Source organism: Protopterus annectens, chromosome 16.part0 (assembly GCF_019279795.1).
Source record: "Protopterus annectens isolate FY-2018-M chromosome 16.part0, PAN1.0, whole genome shotgun sequence".
In the NCBI taxonomy this organism is placed as follows: Eukaryota; Metazoa; Chordata; order Ceratodontiformes; family Protopteridae; genus Protopterus; species Protopterus annectens.
Window position 1 is genome coordinate 786189183 of NC_056750.1, and position 17281 is coordinate 786206463.

Genomic DNA, 17281 nt, shown 5'->3' on the forward strand with positions numbered 1-17281 from the left:
CTGTTGAATATATGTATGGCTTGCTAAAGTCCCACTTCCTCTGTATGGATGTGTCTGGCAGTGCACTACAGTGTGATTCTGGAATATGCAGTGAAACCTTTGCAGCGTGTAGTGTGTTACACAACATGTTGATAAACAGTTACAGCAGATGTTGCTTATGTTATATGATATATAGCAATATATGTGAAGTCTAATGTTTGTTAATGTTAATTTAACACAGTTTGATTACTTTTGTATAAATGTAAATTTGCCTGTGTCACGAATGATAATCAATAAAGGTGTTAAAAAAAAACAGTTACAGCAGGGCAAACAAATTCAACAGGAGGAAGTCACAGAGACATCAGTAGAAGAGGTGCCTGATGAGAAGCCTGTGATTGATCTGGCTGCAGGGGATGACTGTGGTAAACTATGTCCTTAGCAAAGAGGCAGAATCTGGTTAATAGCCATGGGTCAAAATAAGTAGTACATGTAATATAAAAAACTGATGCATGCAAACCTACACACAGGCTTTGCTATACTATGCATAGGCTGGCTGCCCAGTGCATCAGACATAAATACCCAGGTAAAAGAGAAGTGAAAGCATGGCACAGCTGTTGTCATGTGCACAAGTGGGGAGGGGCCACAGTGACAACTGTCAACAACTAGCAGAGTGTGTGGGGCAGTGAGATGATTAATACTGAGTGTGTGTGTGTGTGTGTGTGTGTGTGTGTGTGTGTGTGTGTGTGTGTGTGTGTGTGTGTGTGTGTGTGTGTGTGTAGTGGAATACAGCTTCAGCAGATGATGCAACACTGTGCTGGCTTCTGGACAGATGCAGTACACCCACAGGAGATGTATGCACTGACTACGTACATCCCTGTCCACATGGGTGGGGCATGATTTCCAGGGAAGATCGTAGCAAAATCCATGGTACATTCAAAATATGGAGTGCTCCACACTATGGCTCACATTATGGATGGTATCTGTACAAACACCCCATCTCTGTGTATCTCCACATCACTCTAGAGTACTCTTGCCACTGGATAATGTTGTGGGTCCTAGACCATATCCTCCCCCTCCCGTGGTGGGCTTCCCCACCAGAGGGAGACATTGGAGGCCATGGAACTGTGTTAGCTGTGACGTAAAACTCACAGGGGCATCTGATGCATGCAGACTACCAATGCTGCATGCCGAGCATGTTGCATATCTGGCCCAAGCACTCTCTAAGTTCTTTGCACAGATTGTGTACTATCCCAGCTAGCTCAGCTATGGATGTATTGGTCTCTGTATATTCCTGTATTAATGTCATGCACATATGTTGAGTAGTAGTCAGGGAGGCAGTCAGCTCAGTAGAAGGACAGTACCCACTGCATGTTCAGCCATCAACATAGTGACCTTAACTCACTCAGTGGAGCTGGTAGCAACCAAGAGGGACTGTGCAGCTGGTGGTCAGACTACTCCCTGAGCAGATTTGTCAGCATCATCCTGACCAGATGTCATCCTTGGTCTGTGTTGTAGGTTGCACAGAGAGAGCAGCTATGTCCATGCAATGCAGTGGGGATGTGGCCATCAAATTGCCTGACTATAGCACTGACATTGTGACCCCCAAGTGTGCCGGGATTTTGTTGCCATGGACATCAAACCCAGGCAGTTGTCTGACATAAAGCAGGCCTAGCTCCATGGTGGAGGACCCTGCTAACATAACACTACATTACCCAGAATAAGTAAGAACTCTTCGCCAACACCTGCAGCCCAGTGGCACTACTCACATTTAAGAGTTGTACAAAATAGTAACACTTTAACATAATGAGGGCAGATGGCGTTTGGATCTGCAATCCCAATGTGCCTGTAAAACAAAAAAGTTATGCTTGTACATCCTATCACCTTGCACAGCACAAGTAATACAGACTGTAACATGTGTCCACCTAGGACATCACCACTGAATATCCGTGGTGCCATGTGCAACTCAGTACCAATGCCCACCACCACCACCATCATCGTCGTCATCATCATCATCCCCTTTTTCTACAAGGGATCGGGATACTGTTATTAACTGTTGCCATTTCTCCCGCTTCAGTGCCACCCTCCTGCCTTCTTTGACACTCATGACTGATTGTCACAGATCTTCTCTCACACAGTCCATCCACCTCTCTGCTGGCTGTTCTCCTTTCCTCTTATCTTCTTCCTGTCTGTCCCAAATCTTCTTTACCAAGTTGTCTTTTGCTTTTCTGCACATGTGCCTGAACCACCATAATCTGTTCTCTTTGACCATGTTGGCTTCTGTTCTTATGTCCTCTTTTCTTCATCTGTCCCACACTGTGCATCCTACCACCCTTCTTAGGCACTTAATTTCCATCACCTCTATCTTCCTCATATGCTCTGCCTTTACTGACCTGGTCTCTGTACCATACAGTAGTACTGGTCACACCACTATTTTATACACCTTACTCTGCAGCTTCTTTGGCATTCTTCTGCCATTCATGACACCTCAGACTCTATGCTAGTTGGCAACAGCCCTTCTGATTCTAACTTTGACCACCTCCTTCAAACTTCCTGTCAGAAAAATATGTATTAATGTATGTGTTTAGTGCTTATTAGAAGCTAAAAGGGTTAACACATTTCATTCTATTTTATGTACAGCTTAGTTTTGTATGAAACTACGAGATGCTTTCTGAAACTGCAAGATGCTCTCTGACCTAGTATTTGCTAGCATAGCAAAATTCATGTTTATGCCTTTTGGAAATTTACTGAGAAGCAGGTGATTATCTGCTAGGTCAGGAAAATAATGAATAGAACAATACTGTTTTCTATAAAGATATTGAACTTGAACAATCAACTCTGTTCGTGTTATGAGAACATGCACAGCTGCAGAATAAGGTAGATACAGTTGAACAAAGACTGCTTGAAGAAATGAACTATAATCTGTGCTTGCTTTGTGCTCGAATTAGCCATAGTACCTTGAATGGTGACATCACATAGTGAGAAGTTGTATCTAACCGGTGGTCTCCAAGGCCACGTTATTTTTCTTAGGAAGTTTTTTCATAAACTTGATAGTGTCAGCAGAAAATCATGGACAAACAGCTGCTATGAAATAATATTGTAAAAACTTGTGATTTGTTACGTCAGCTTAGTAGGCAATGTCTTGTAAGAAATGTATAAGAATGGCTTCACTTCCTGATTTTAGTTAGGCAAACTCTGTATTAGCACGTTTTTGTCTCCTTGCTGCAAGAATTAAAGTGCCTTAACCTGAACCTGCCGTGTATTGATCTTTTTGAAGTTGTTTTTTCCTTTGACAGATTGGTCCTTCGGACCGGAAACCTCCACTTTGCATGGATCAGACAGGCCAGGTGGCATGAAACCATACGGGGAAAAAAACACATCAGTTCTTCTTATTTGAAAAGACCTCCGACTGAATTGTCGTACAAAAAGAGGCCAGCCACTTTCTGATCTGTGACTGAAGGGTGGGTTTACCTCGAACCAGATGATCAATCACGGAGGCTCAGGTAAGTTGAGATTTACCTTTTTTTCTGTTGTAGATCAGGGACTTGATTTGCATTGTCTGTCAGGAAATTTGTTTCTGTACAAGTCAGGGACAGGAAGATTGCAGTCTTGTCATAGATCAGGGAAACAGAATAGGTAAGGCAGTTATTCTAGATAAACTGTGAAAAAGAGAAATCGTGGTACCATGTAAAAATAAGAAGGGTTACGTAACATTTTAACAATTAGAACAATATGGGAAATAAGTGTGCAAAAAGATCCCAAGATCCGCCGTTAACTGAAGATGCAAAATATATGCAATTACAGCGTGCTGATAATGTTAGGTACTATACAAAATGGGTTAATAAATATGAATTTGATGGCAAATTAGAAAAATCCTCACTTATTAAACTAGTCAAACAGCTTAAAACTGATGCTAAAGGTCAGGTAAAAAAGCAACGTCAATTAGGCATTCCTCAGGCACACAGGTGGATTGTGGAAGCAAACCGTAGGGAACAAAAGAGTAAAAATTCAAAAGCAATGTTTCTAGATAAAGAGGACAATAATTTGGTAATGGCATCAGCCCCTCTGCCCCCTCCGCTTCCCTTACCAGAATATGAAGCGAGTGGACAAGCTGGTCCACCTCCGCTATACCCGGCTGTCCCCACGAAGCCAAGACCATTTGTCAGAGATCCCGTCGAGACTAGGTCTCGAGCACGTAACTTAAGAGGGGATATTAAGTTATATCAAATGAACAAAAATTCACGAGCTATGCGTGAAGAAGAGATATGTCCACTCATAGAAGTACCAAATCCTCAGGCAGGACAGGAAGGGCAGGACCCAACTCTCCTGGTATATAGACCCTGGACACCGGAAGACATCCGGAAAGCCACAGAGGGAATTTCCCATCCAAAAGTTAATTTTAGAAAATCCTTAGAAGACTTACAGGGCATGAGGTTAAGTTATCACTTAAATGGAGAAGAAGTAGAAAAAGTAGTTAGACAAATCGTAGGTCCAGATTGGCACATGATCAGTGGCAACTGGAAAACCCGTGACGCAGAACACAAGCCACTCCCACATAGCAACGCAGAGCTGGATAACAGAGTAAAAGGTCTTACAGACCGAATCTCTGAGAAATGGAAGCCTAGGGCAGACTGGACTTGCATTAATCAATGCATCCAACAAGAAGATGAAACTGTTGACAGATATTATGCTAGATTATTAGAATGTTTTAATAATCATTGTGGAATGCAGGTACCTGAAGATCAAACACATGACTCCCCGTATGAGCAGCAGCTAAAGAATGCATTTTTAAAAGGCAGTATTTTGCCTATAAGCAGCTTTATTACAAAACACATGGTAGACCACCGTACAAGTAGATTACAGTCACTACTTGAATATGCTAGACATGCCGAAAGGCATTTTAACAGTAAAAAGAAAAAGATAACCCAAGTATTTTCTGTAGGAGATGGAGCAGAAGTTTATGTAGTACAGTCCGGAAAAAAGGGCAAGAAAAATGCCCAGGGGAACAAACAATCTGATAAGCGATCAGAGGAGTTTGAAGAGAGAAAGAAAAGGGGTGAATGTTTTAAGTGCGGGAAAAAGGGACATTTAGCAAGGGATTGCAAGCAAAACAAGAAGGTAGCCATGGAAGATAAGGAGGGTGAGGACTGACTATATGATAGTCAAGAATCACTAGAAGGGAGTAACCAAGAAAAGACAAATGCAAGTGTGATAGAGGAAATAGAGAAAGTGCAGGAAATCGCAGATAGTGAAGAAAGTGAAATTTTAGACTTAGCATTATTGAGCTTAGAGCTCTACTTAGTAGATACGAAACCGGAAGTTACACTTCTGGTGGATGGGAGGGAAGTTAAATTTCTGTGTGACTCAGGGGCATTGCGGACCCTGATACATCCTTCCAAACTACCAGAAAACTCAGAATCACTTGATTACACATTAGTGAAAGCAGCTAATGGACAGCTGTACCAGGAGCCACTCTCCCATAATATAGCAATAGCTGACCCTGTTTCAGGGATGACCCAGAAAAGCAAAATTGTTGTTTCTGCAAAATGCCCAGTAAACCTTTTGGGCAGAGATTTTATGCAGATATTTGGAGTAGCAGTAGTTCCAACTATGCAGGGTATGGAAGCACAGCGACAAATGGATACTTTTGTAGTGCGACCGGAGGGCAAAACATTTTATTGGTACAGCCAGGACTTGGTCACGACTGGTCCAGGGGCAGTAACCAAAGAGCTGATGAACGTAGCCATCAGTAAGTCCCCCTCCCTTGACACTGATAAACAGCATTTGTTGCATGGTACACTGTATTATTGTAGCACACCAGGACCTGATAAGGAATATGAGCAAGAACTGTTTAGAAACCATGCAACCAGATTAGTATTACATAATCTGTACTGGGACACAGAAGGGAACAGTGTAGTTAGCTGTTCATTGCCCCAGGAATTCTTTGCACTTTATAAATCTAATCGATTACCACATGTTAGTTTGACCAAGGACAAGAATGTGGAATGGGCAGACCTAGGAGAAAAAGTCACGAGGTGGGAAAAACAGACGGAGTTAGAATTGTCAGAACAGGGAGTACAGAAGCAGAAGTTAAATTGGATAACACAGACACACCCAGCTGTACACTTGCAGTCAAGCAAGGACAGCTGATTAGCACTCTTGCTAGAAGAGGAAGAGAATGCCTTACCAGAAACTCTCTGGTCAACAGGCAAATCAGATGTAGGACGTATTCATTCAGCAGGACCAGTTACTATCACGCCAAAATCAGCATTTAGACCACAGAAGAGACAGTATCCCTTAAGGAAAGATGCAGAACTATGAAATAAACCTATAATAGCAGCTTTACTTAAGGAAGGAGTACTGGTAGAATCTCCTGATTCACCATGTAACACACCCTTATTTCCTGTCAGGAAAGAAAACGGAGAATGGCGTATGGTCCAAAATTTACAAGCTGTAAATGATGCAGTAATACCTAAAGCACTTACGGTGCCAGATCCACACACCCTATTGAATGATTTGAAGCCTCAACAGAAATATTTTTCTGTGGTAGATATTAGCAATGCGTTCTTTTCGATACCGATACACCCTGGCAGCCAACATTGGTTTGCATTCACATTTCAGGGGAAAAGGTATACATACACGCGACTACCACAGGGATATTGTGAAAGTCCAACAATATTCTCACAAGAAATGGCAAGCAACTTAGCGGGATTTACCCTGCCGAAAGGCAGTCAGATTTTACTTTATGTAGACGACATCCTGCTGGCAGCCCCCACACGGCAAGAATGCAGAGAAGATACCGTAGCATTATTACATTTTTTAGCCACTCAAGGACATAAAGTAAACAAGAACAAATTGCAGCTTTGGAAAAAGCAGGTTAAATACCTGGGATATGTAATATCCAAAGAAGGCAGAACATTAGATGAAGATAGGAAAATGGTGATTTTACAAGCACCCAAATCGACTACCAAGAAGGAAATTATGTCCTTCCTGGGTACGACTAATTTCTGTCATAGTTGGATTCCAAACTATGCCTTGGTGTCTGCTCCATTGACCAACTTGATATACAAGAAGCCTATGGCAGCACAAGATTTATTACAATGGACACCAGAAGCAGAATCAGCTTTCTTCAAACTAAAACAATTGATAGCATCCTCATTAGTTTTAGGATTACCAAACTATCATAAACGTTTTTTCCAAACTGTAGATTGTAAACAAGGTTATATGACATCAGTGTTAACACAGCAATATGGGGACAAACAATGCCCCATAGCTTACTATTCATCACAGCTGGACCCAGTGGTGTGATCCCTGCCCCACTGTGTACAAGCAGTAGTCCCAGCTGCAATGGCAGTACAGGCTTCGGCCTCAGTAGTGTTGTTCCACCCTCTCACATTGAGAGTGTCTCATGCAGTCACGATTATTTTACTGCAAGAAAAAGTAGCATATCTTTCTCCTGCTAGACATCTTTCCTGTATGACTATACTGTTGAGCCAACCTCATATGACAATTGAACGATGTACAACTTTGAATCCGTCTACCTTGCTCCCAACCCCTGCGGACGGCACACCACACAGCTGCCTGCAGGAAATTGAGCAAAAGACACTGCCTAGAAAAGATCTGATGGATGTTCCCTTGGATGATGTCGAGGTGACATATTACGTGGATGGCTCATGCAGAAGGGGTCCTACAGGGCAGAACCTAGTAGGGTATGCAGTAGTTTCTGATACTGAGATTTTAGAAGCAAAGTCTTTACCACACAACTTATCTGCACAAGCAGCAGAATTGATTGCCTTGACACGGGCATGTACCTTGGCAAAGGGTAAATGTGTAAACATTTTTACTGATAGCCAGTATGCTTTTTCTACTGTACATGTTTTTGCGCAACAGTGAAAGAATAAAGGAATGATAACCTCTACTGGAAAACCTATTAATCACGCGCAGTTTATTTTAGATTTGTTAGAATCTATTCAGTTACCTCAGAAAGTAGCTATTTGTAAATGTGTAGCTCATACCAAGCAACAGAATAGGATTTCAAAAGGTAATGCAAGGGCTGATACAGCTGCGAAGCAGGCAGCTTCAGCTTCAGAAGTATTTCTTTTTAATGAGGAATTACAACCTTCTGAGATTTTAAGATTTAGAAATATTAAAAACAATGCAGACACTTACTACGAAAATAGAAAAACAGAAATGGATAAAACGAGGAGCAATTCTTGAGAAAGGGCTGTACATCTCCAAAGAAGGAAAAACGATTTTGGCGTCTAATTTGTTTAGATATGCAGCTTTGTTGAGTGATGGGCAGTGCCATGTCTCAACAGGGGGGATGGTACAGTTAGTGAATCGAGTGTTCACAACATATGGATTTATAAACTACACTAAAAATTTTTGTGCGGCATGTCATGTTTGTAATAAGCATCATGCACAAGGGGCATTGAAGCCTAAGCAAGGGAGTTTCCCTGCACCACCGTACCCGTTCCATACTATCTGTATGGATTTCATAGAACTGAACAAATGCAAAACAAGAAGTATTGTCTTGTCATTATAGATATGTTTTCCAAATGGGTGGAAGCTTTTCCGACTAAAAATCCAGATGCAGCTACTGTTGCAAAAATTCTTGTTAGGGAAATTATTCCCAGATTTGACATACCGGAAAAGATCTACAGTGACAATGGCACACACTTTGTAAATCAAACTATACAACAGTTGAGCCGATATTTCGGAATTTCTTTGAAAAACCATTGTGCATATCATCCACAATCTGCAGGACTAGTAGAGAGGCATAATGGGGTTTTGAAAAGTAAGCTTAGGAAGTTAATTAGTGAGACACAAAAAATTGGGTGTACTGCCTGCCTCTGGCACTGTTGAGCATGAGAACTGTCCCAAATGCAAAGGGGTTAACTCCTTTTGAAAAATTATTTGGGAGGGCATATTATATACCTCAGTGGAAACCTCTCATGCCTGCAGACCAGGAGGTCGACAGTTCACTTGCAGAATATATGAGACGACTTCTAAGTAATAAACAACTTTTGCAGTTAAATTCTGTTTCAGATAAAGAACAAACCAGACCATCGGAAGCAGCAGTAATCCCAGGCATGTGGGTCTGGGTGAAAACCATTAAGAAAAAGCATTGGACGTCACCGAAGTGGGAAGGGCCGTACCAAGTGCTACTGTCAACACCTACTGCAGTCAAGATCGCAGAGCGAGCATCCTGGATTCATCTGATGCACTGTAAACTGGTTAAAAACTTTGAACTGGACAAAAAACTTGTTACTGTTACACAACAAGAACAAAATGACCAGATATGGAGCAAATAGGAATGCAGAACAACCTCAGAAGTATTGCATGATCATTCTGTTAACAATACTGATAACAATAATCTTTTTGCTGTGGCCTTTCCTTTTTCCAGCCACACGAGCTAAACTGAATAAATGTGATACGTTACTCATAGACTGGCATCCAAACTTTAATACTTACCAAGCGATCAAACATGTGTATGCTGAGACTTTTAATGTTTCAAATTGTTGGGTTTGTACAGCTATACCAACAGCATACGGGGGATTATTATTGACTGCTGTCCCCCTAGGGGTCAATGAGACCTGGGAAAATTTGATTTTTGATACTACGACTGTAAAATCACAAGACAAAGTAGCATTGTACCTGCCTGTTACACAAAAGGGAATTGTGTGCTTTTACAAAAATGATACTGTTCAGGTGGGTTGGAGCAATTGTAATGTGACTGTTCCTTACAAATGTTATACCAAAGCTAATAATGCAGGTTCTATTTGTGATACAAACTATGATTCATTTCTTGAATCAATGCACAAAACAGTTAATGAAGTACAACATAATCCTGTTCTTTTTAAGCAACTATCTATCATTGATAGAAAAATGTTTCATGCAGGGCAAGTATATATTAATACTAAAGTAGAGGATTGTTATTTTGTGTGTGGGAAAAAAGCATACAAATGGTTACCTGAGAATTGGTCCGGCAGTTGTTTTTTGGGTTACCTGGTTCTGGCCATACGACACACTGCAGTTTTGCCTCAGGGAAGAATTCGAAATGTCAGAGAAGTCACCAAGAAGTCTGGAAATCCAATCAAGAAACCTGAGAATCCAGTGGGATGAATCGAAGCAGGTTGGAGAAACCATAACTCCATAAAAAACAAAGATAAACTGACTCACATGTACTTGAGTGACACTATTATATCGTGGGCAGGTATAGCTCCTGCATATGGCACAGTAAAATCGATTTGGGAGCTGAGAAAACTGTCCAAACTTCTCAAAGTAATGAGCAATGCAACTTTTTCTGCTCTTGAATTAGTAACTGATGAACTGAATGCTATGAGAACTGTGGTGCTTCAAAACCGCATGGCTCTCGACTTCACCCTAGCAGTGAAAGGCGGTACTTGTGCTTTAATAAAAGAGGAGTGCTGTTCGTACATTCCTGACAACCAGTATGAGATAGACGACCACCTTGAGGTAATTCAGCAAGTGTCGGCCATGACCAAACCAGGCCCAAACCTACTGACGGATTTTTTCCAGAATTTGTTTGGGGGGTGGGGTACCATCCTAATGAACATCTTGATTGCCATTTGTGTGGGATTACTCCTATTAGGAGTGTGTGTTTGTTGTGGTATTCCCTGCATGAAAAGATTAATTAAAGATTTTATAGACATGTCAGTTTCTGAGTCTTTGTATCAAAGTACAGAATTTGAAGAACTGTTGAAAAAATGAAACACTTTCATAAGTTTAAACTGAATGACTCTCTTAACTGCAAATCCTGAACGGAAGAGGCTGGGAGAAGAAGCAAACTGTTTATGCTTTTGAAAATAGAATAAAAAGTATTAACAGGGGGAAATGTCAGAAAAATATATATTAATGTATGTGTTTAGTGCTTATTAGAAGCTAAAAGGGTTAACACATTTCATTCTATTTTATGTACAGCTTAGTTTTGTATGAAACTACGAGATGCTTTTTGAAACTGCAAGATGCTCTCTGACCTAGTATTTGCTAGAATAGCAAAATTCATGTTTACGCCTTTTGGAAATTTACTGAGAAGCAGGTGATTATCTGCTAGGTCAGAAAAATAATGAATAGAACAATACTGTTTTCTATAACAATATTGAACTTGAACAATCAGCTCTGTTTGTGTTATGAGAACATGCACAGCTGCAGAATAAGGTAGATACAGTTGAACAAAGACTGCTTGAAGAAATGAACTATAATCTGTATTTGCTTTGTGCTCGAATTAGCCATAGTACCTTGAATGGTAACATCACATAGTGAGAAGTTGTATCTAACCGGTGGTCTCCAAGGCCATGTTATTTTTCTTAGGAAGTTTTTTCATAAACTTGATAGTGTCAGCAGAAAATCATGGACAAACAGCTGCTATGAAATAATATTGTAAGAACTTGTGATTTGTTATGTCAGCTTAGTAGGCAATGGCTTGTAAGAAATGTATAAGAATGTCTTCACTTCCTGATTCTAGTTAGACAAACTCTGTATTAGCACGTTTTTGTCTCCTTGCTGCAAGAATTAAAGTGCCTTAACCTGAACCTGCCATGTATTGATCTTTTCGAAGTTGTTTTTTCCTTTGACACTCCCCTTCTCCTTAACCACCCCTCTCAGATACTTGAAGCCATTAACTGTACTACTATTTTCCCTTCTATCTCAGTTCTCATCTTTTTCTGATTTCCCCAATTTGCTGCCATTTCCACTGTTTTATCTGTGTTAAGTTTTATCCCATGTGCCTTCAATTTTGCATTCCATTCCTTATCCTTTGCTGAAGCTCTTGCTCTGAGCCTGCCTGTAATAGCATATTATCTGCATACAGCAGCTTTGTTGATCTGTCCCTTCTGACATGTTTGCTAATGTACTCCATCACCAGTATGGGCTCAGAGCTGAAGCCTGGTGCTCACCCACTCCTACTGGGAACCACTCTGTGAGACCGAACACTGTTCATACTTGAGCCATTGGGTTCTTGTACAAAGCCTGTACTTATTCTATGACTACCAGTGTTTCTGGGACTTTGAACCACTGCGGTACTGCCCAAATCAACTTTCTTGGAACCTTGTCATTTGCTTTCTGAAAGTCTAGGAATGCTCAGTTGGACTCTTCCCTCATCTTAGCTTCTTCTCAACTATCTGGCTGATTGCAAACATTGGGTCAGTTGTTCTGCATCCTGATCTGAATCCAAACTGCTCATCTCCCATCTTATACTCTACCACTCTGCGTATCCATTTATCAATCACTCTCTCCATAACTTTCATGCAATATGACAGGAGTTTGATGCTTCTGTACAACCCGCAGTGGTGGTGGTGGAGTTGGTGAGCCAGTGGCTTGATGCCTGCAATGACCACATGGAAAGGATCCATGTCTGGCTTCAAAGGTTGCACCTGCTGCCTGGCACTGCCTTCATCATCACTTCAAAAAGCACACAATGAGGAGGGCTATCACCATGGTAACTGACCTCTTCATGAGTCTATTTCAGGCATTGTAGTAACACGTGCAGGATAACCACTCTATTCCCCATTATGTTGTTCCCCATCCTTGAGTGTCACTCCCCCCATTTGTTTCCCAGTCCTTCCCATCACTGTCTTTAAGTCAATAATTCCATTGTCAAACATGCCCTCTGTGTGTCGCTACCTCCCTTGTTAGTCTTTGCCTGTATTCTTTGTTTCTCTCAGTGCCTCTTCTTCTATACCTCTACATTCTTTACATTCCCTCCATTCTGCTTACACCCTTCCCCAGTTACCCACCTTAAAAAAAAAAAGAAAATGGTCTCCTGATCCCCAACCCCCCAAAAGTATACCCTGCCTCCCCTCTTCACTAATCCTCTTTCCTCCCCATTTAAAAGAATAAAATCGCAAATTAACATTTCTTACTGTGGTTTCCAGCCAATCGCATAGAGCCACAGTGTAGTACATGTGCACATTCTTAGGTTTAAATAAACTATAGAGTGATCCAACCAGGAAACTACCTCCACCTCTAAGTTTGGGATGACCACACCCATTTGAAAGATCTTGTAAAAATGGCTGCCTTTTAATTGGTAATAGTGGCAATAAAGTGAAGAAAACTGAATGTTTCCATAGCCAAGATGAAGTGTCTGGCAAGTAAAACAGACCTATCACTGACCTTTAGTAATACACAGTCTCTGGGTAACAATTTGGGATGTCATACATCTCCTACTGTGATTTGTAACATGAAGCAATTAATAACTTGTAACACTGAGGTTATTTACTTGGCTACATGCTCATATAATGTTTTTTTATATTGGTATGACTACTTGTAATTTGAAACTGTAAGTAAGCATTTGAGTGATGTAATTGTGCATCCAATGCTTTATATAAGCATTTTTTGAATCATAACAATGCCCTGTTTTTATTCAAATGGTATAAATAAAGTTTTGAAAACTACTGGTTTACAAACGAAACTTGCACGTAAAGAAAAATGTGGATAATTTATTTACCTACACTTCTTTCCCTGGAATTAAATTATGTTTTATAATACATTTTTAATCTTATTATATATATATATATATATATATATATATATATATATATATATATATATATATATTGCACCTTGTATGGTGATTTACTGTGTTTCTATTGGATGAGTTATGATCACATGACAGCTGTTTTATTTTTTTTTCTATTTATTATAGGGGCATCTCATTCTTTGTATCTTCCAGACTGAGAAGTCAGTAGCGAAACTGGTCTCTTGTGTGGATGACAATAAATGTGTCTTGGGCCATGTTATGCTGGAGTTTGGGTTTTTTTTTTTCTTGTCATGAAACAACATATGAATCAGTGTATCTTTAGAGAGTAAACCGTATGTCCTTCAAAATGGTGAGTAATAAAAAATTAACTATGGATAGAGTTTGGAGATGAAAAGGCCATATGTCATTTAGTTTCGACACTGGGTGAATACTGGAAATACAGCTAGTATCTGTTGATCCCCATTTGTAACCTATGACTACAAGGTTAGTAGTGTATCATAATTCTGGCAGAATACACCCAGCACAGGTTAATTTTATTATTAATAGATATTAAACTTGGCATAATAGATAGCAAGCTTGAATACGCAGATTCTTAACTTAGCTGGAAGAAGTAATTGTAATGGAGAATTCAGTCTTCCTAAAGTGGCCTGGAACATTCTGGCAAGAAGGATAAGGAACAAGAATTAAACATATCATAGTTTCATGTTTATTTTATTTTTTTTTAAAACTAGGTTCTGAGTGACCCAGCAGGATCTTTAGAAGCCTAACCATGCATTATCATGAAGTTTTTTTTCAGTCCTTGTAATTTAAATACAAATAAGTAAGAGCAGGCAGAACATTTATATGTTATCTTTTCCATAACGGACAATAGTGCTACTCCAAGAATGAATTTGTGATTATGGACTGGGAAGAATCTGCATAGCTAATAGAAGAAGATGCTAGAGGAAGTAGCATAATGTAATATAATGTAATGCTGTGAAGAGCAGAAGGGGTAAAAGGGGTGGAAGTGAATGCATAATTGTTAAATACTGACCGTGCCACTGATTAGCTAAGTGTTTGTGCTAAAGGCAGAGAACCATGTACCAGAAGGTTACGCAGAATGACAGGGTGTCAAACTGCAGAACAAATGAGAAAGTACTAGTTAGCAAGGTGGGAGACTGAGAAAATAAAAAAGAAGTAACTAGAATTTGGGGAAAGAATTAATAGTAGGCAATGGAAGGTGAGTGAAAAACTATGAGAGAGAAATGAGCAAAGCAATAATAAAATCAGTGAGTCTCTAAGACGTGGATGGGAAAGTGATTAGAGAAAGAGAATAGCTATAAAAATGGAAGGGGTCAGGAACTGCAGTCTGATTAGAATAAAAAAAGTTAAAAAGGAGCAGCCAGGGAGGTAAAGAAAGGGCAAGACAAAATGAAAAGTGGTCTGGCAAAAATTCTGTGCTTAGCTAAATGAAGAGAAGAGCAAAGGGTGGACCAGAGATGAGCAAACTAGTGAACTAAGGCAAATAATTCCAGAAAAAAAGAGTAAGAAGCAGAAATCGAGAGCAAATTATTTACCCCCCCCCCCCGTCTTTAGTAAAGAGAATAAGACATAGTACAGGAATAGAGGAGATGAAACATGGACTTAATGGATGATTGACCAGAGAAAAGGAGCGGGAAGAACTTGCACTCATGTACAAAGACCAGATTGGCTACATGGTCATTAAAAAAGTGGCCACAATGTTGAAAGAACCTGTAATGGGAATTTCTAGTAAGGCCTTCATTGAAAAGGTGATTCCTGACATATTAGGAATGTACAAAAGTACTACCAGGTCAACAAGTGGAAATCCAAAGCAGCCAAGTGAAATAATGAAAGTCTGTTGAGAAGCTCACGGACAAGTACTAAAGTATTGAGACTAATACTGGTCAACTTACTGAAAGATAGTGTTTTCTAGAATATCAGACTTCATAGGCTCACAGCCAGAATATTCTCCCCATCAGCTTAATCAAATTCTATGACTGGGTCACAGAAAGACTAGATAATGGGTCACCATTTTGTACTGTGTACTTACACATCAGCAAGGACTTTGATTTTAGTACTGTGCTGTATGCCAACAAGCAAGCTGAGGTTGAGAGTAAAAGTGGAAATAGTCAATAGCTGAAAGGTGTTAGAGGGTAGGACAAGAGATATGCAGTGTAAGAGTGCTGTTAATGAGGACAGAGGAAGTAGATGAGTGTCTCGGTTCGATACTCACATCTGTAATTCCCAATGCATTTATCACTGTAGAAAACAGGATCATCTTCTTTGTAGGTGACATGAAAAGGGACACTCAGATCAGCCAGATGAGACACTCTTAAGTTAGGCTTGGAAAGCTATCATCAAGTGCCAAAAGATGGAAGCTGAGTTTCAGTGCTACGAAATGTAATGTGCTGCACCTGGGATGTAATTACCATAAAAATGGCATAAAGGCTGATAGTGTGCAACCTGAACCAGCTGCAACTGAGTTAAAAGGAAGCAGCCAGGTCAACAGGATATTATGCTACCTGTGCAGGTACACAGACTTCAGAGACAAGGAGGTTAATTCATGTGTGCAGTAGGTCAGACTGCATCCACTTTGAAAATGAAACACAGATAGTACAGAAGTACACAGGAGGAGTAGTGCGGGGAATGGAAGTGACGTTATACGACAAGACGCTAGAGGGGCAGTAATCGCTCTTCCCAAAGAACAGAAAGGAAAGAGAAAATGCAAATTGGGAATCACCCAACACAACTGCAAAGTCAGTGGAAGGATGAGGGATCATGACTTACAAACTGACGGGTAAAGCTTCAGTTTGGACACAAGAGACTACTATTTCACTGAAAGTGTAGTGAGCAAATGGAATGGGGTACTGAACCAGGTAGTCCAGAGAAAACTACCAAAGCTTTTAAAAGAGCATAAAGTAACTGGACAATGGTGATGATGATGAACAAAAAGGCAGGGGTAGCAGACTATTACAAACTGCAAACACTGAGGCAGATTAGGCACCCCATTATTTTACTGATGGATGAAATATGTGTATATATATCTGTATGTGTCTTAATGGTGACATTATACTAACTGTTGTGGTCGATCATTTACTGCCTGATAACAGCAAGTATGATGATTAATCCAGAACTAAAGGGCGGTCTAAACAAGCTGAACTCATCAACTGCAAAAAAAATCTGTTCTTCTGACTGACAAATAATCCATACTGTTCTTGAAGTTGAAAGGTGCTGTGATGTCTGAGTGAAACAAAAAAAAAAGAAATTTGTTTATGTTTAGAACAAATAGAATCAGTATTATGCATTTTCTTAGTTATTTCAGAAGTATTGTTAGTGAAAAAAGAGGAACATTTATCAAGAATCTTGTTTCATCAGCTGCAGATTTGGACACCTCTTTAAGTGCACTTACTGGGCAGACCTGCCAAGAAATATGTGGACTGGTTGTACTGAAGAAAGAGTGGCACTTTAACATTTAATTTCAAATTGAATAATATATACTAATTATGAGACTGATGTTTCTTAGTGTATTCCCCTTCTTTGAGAAACACTGATTGTATGACATTTGCATTTGCATATATAAATATCAGGGGAAATATTGCGACTTGCTGTTTCGTCAAGTCCCACATTTCTGGTAGGAGCTATTCTAACAATGCAAATAGATTTACATGGTGAGAATCGTTTGTAGCTTTAGTCACTGTTTCTGTGATTATTTGGGACTTGTTTCCGTTATGTCCCATTTTGTCAAAATTACTTAACCTACTTCATGACGACAAAGACTAGAATTAGGAGCAGCAGTAACTTCCA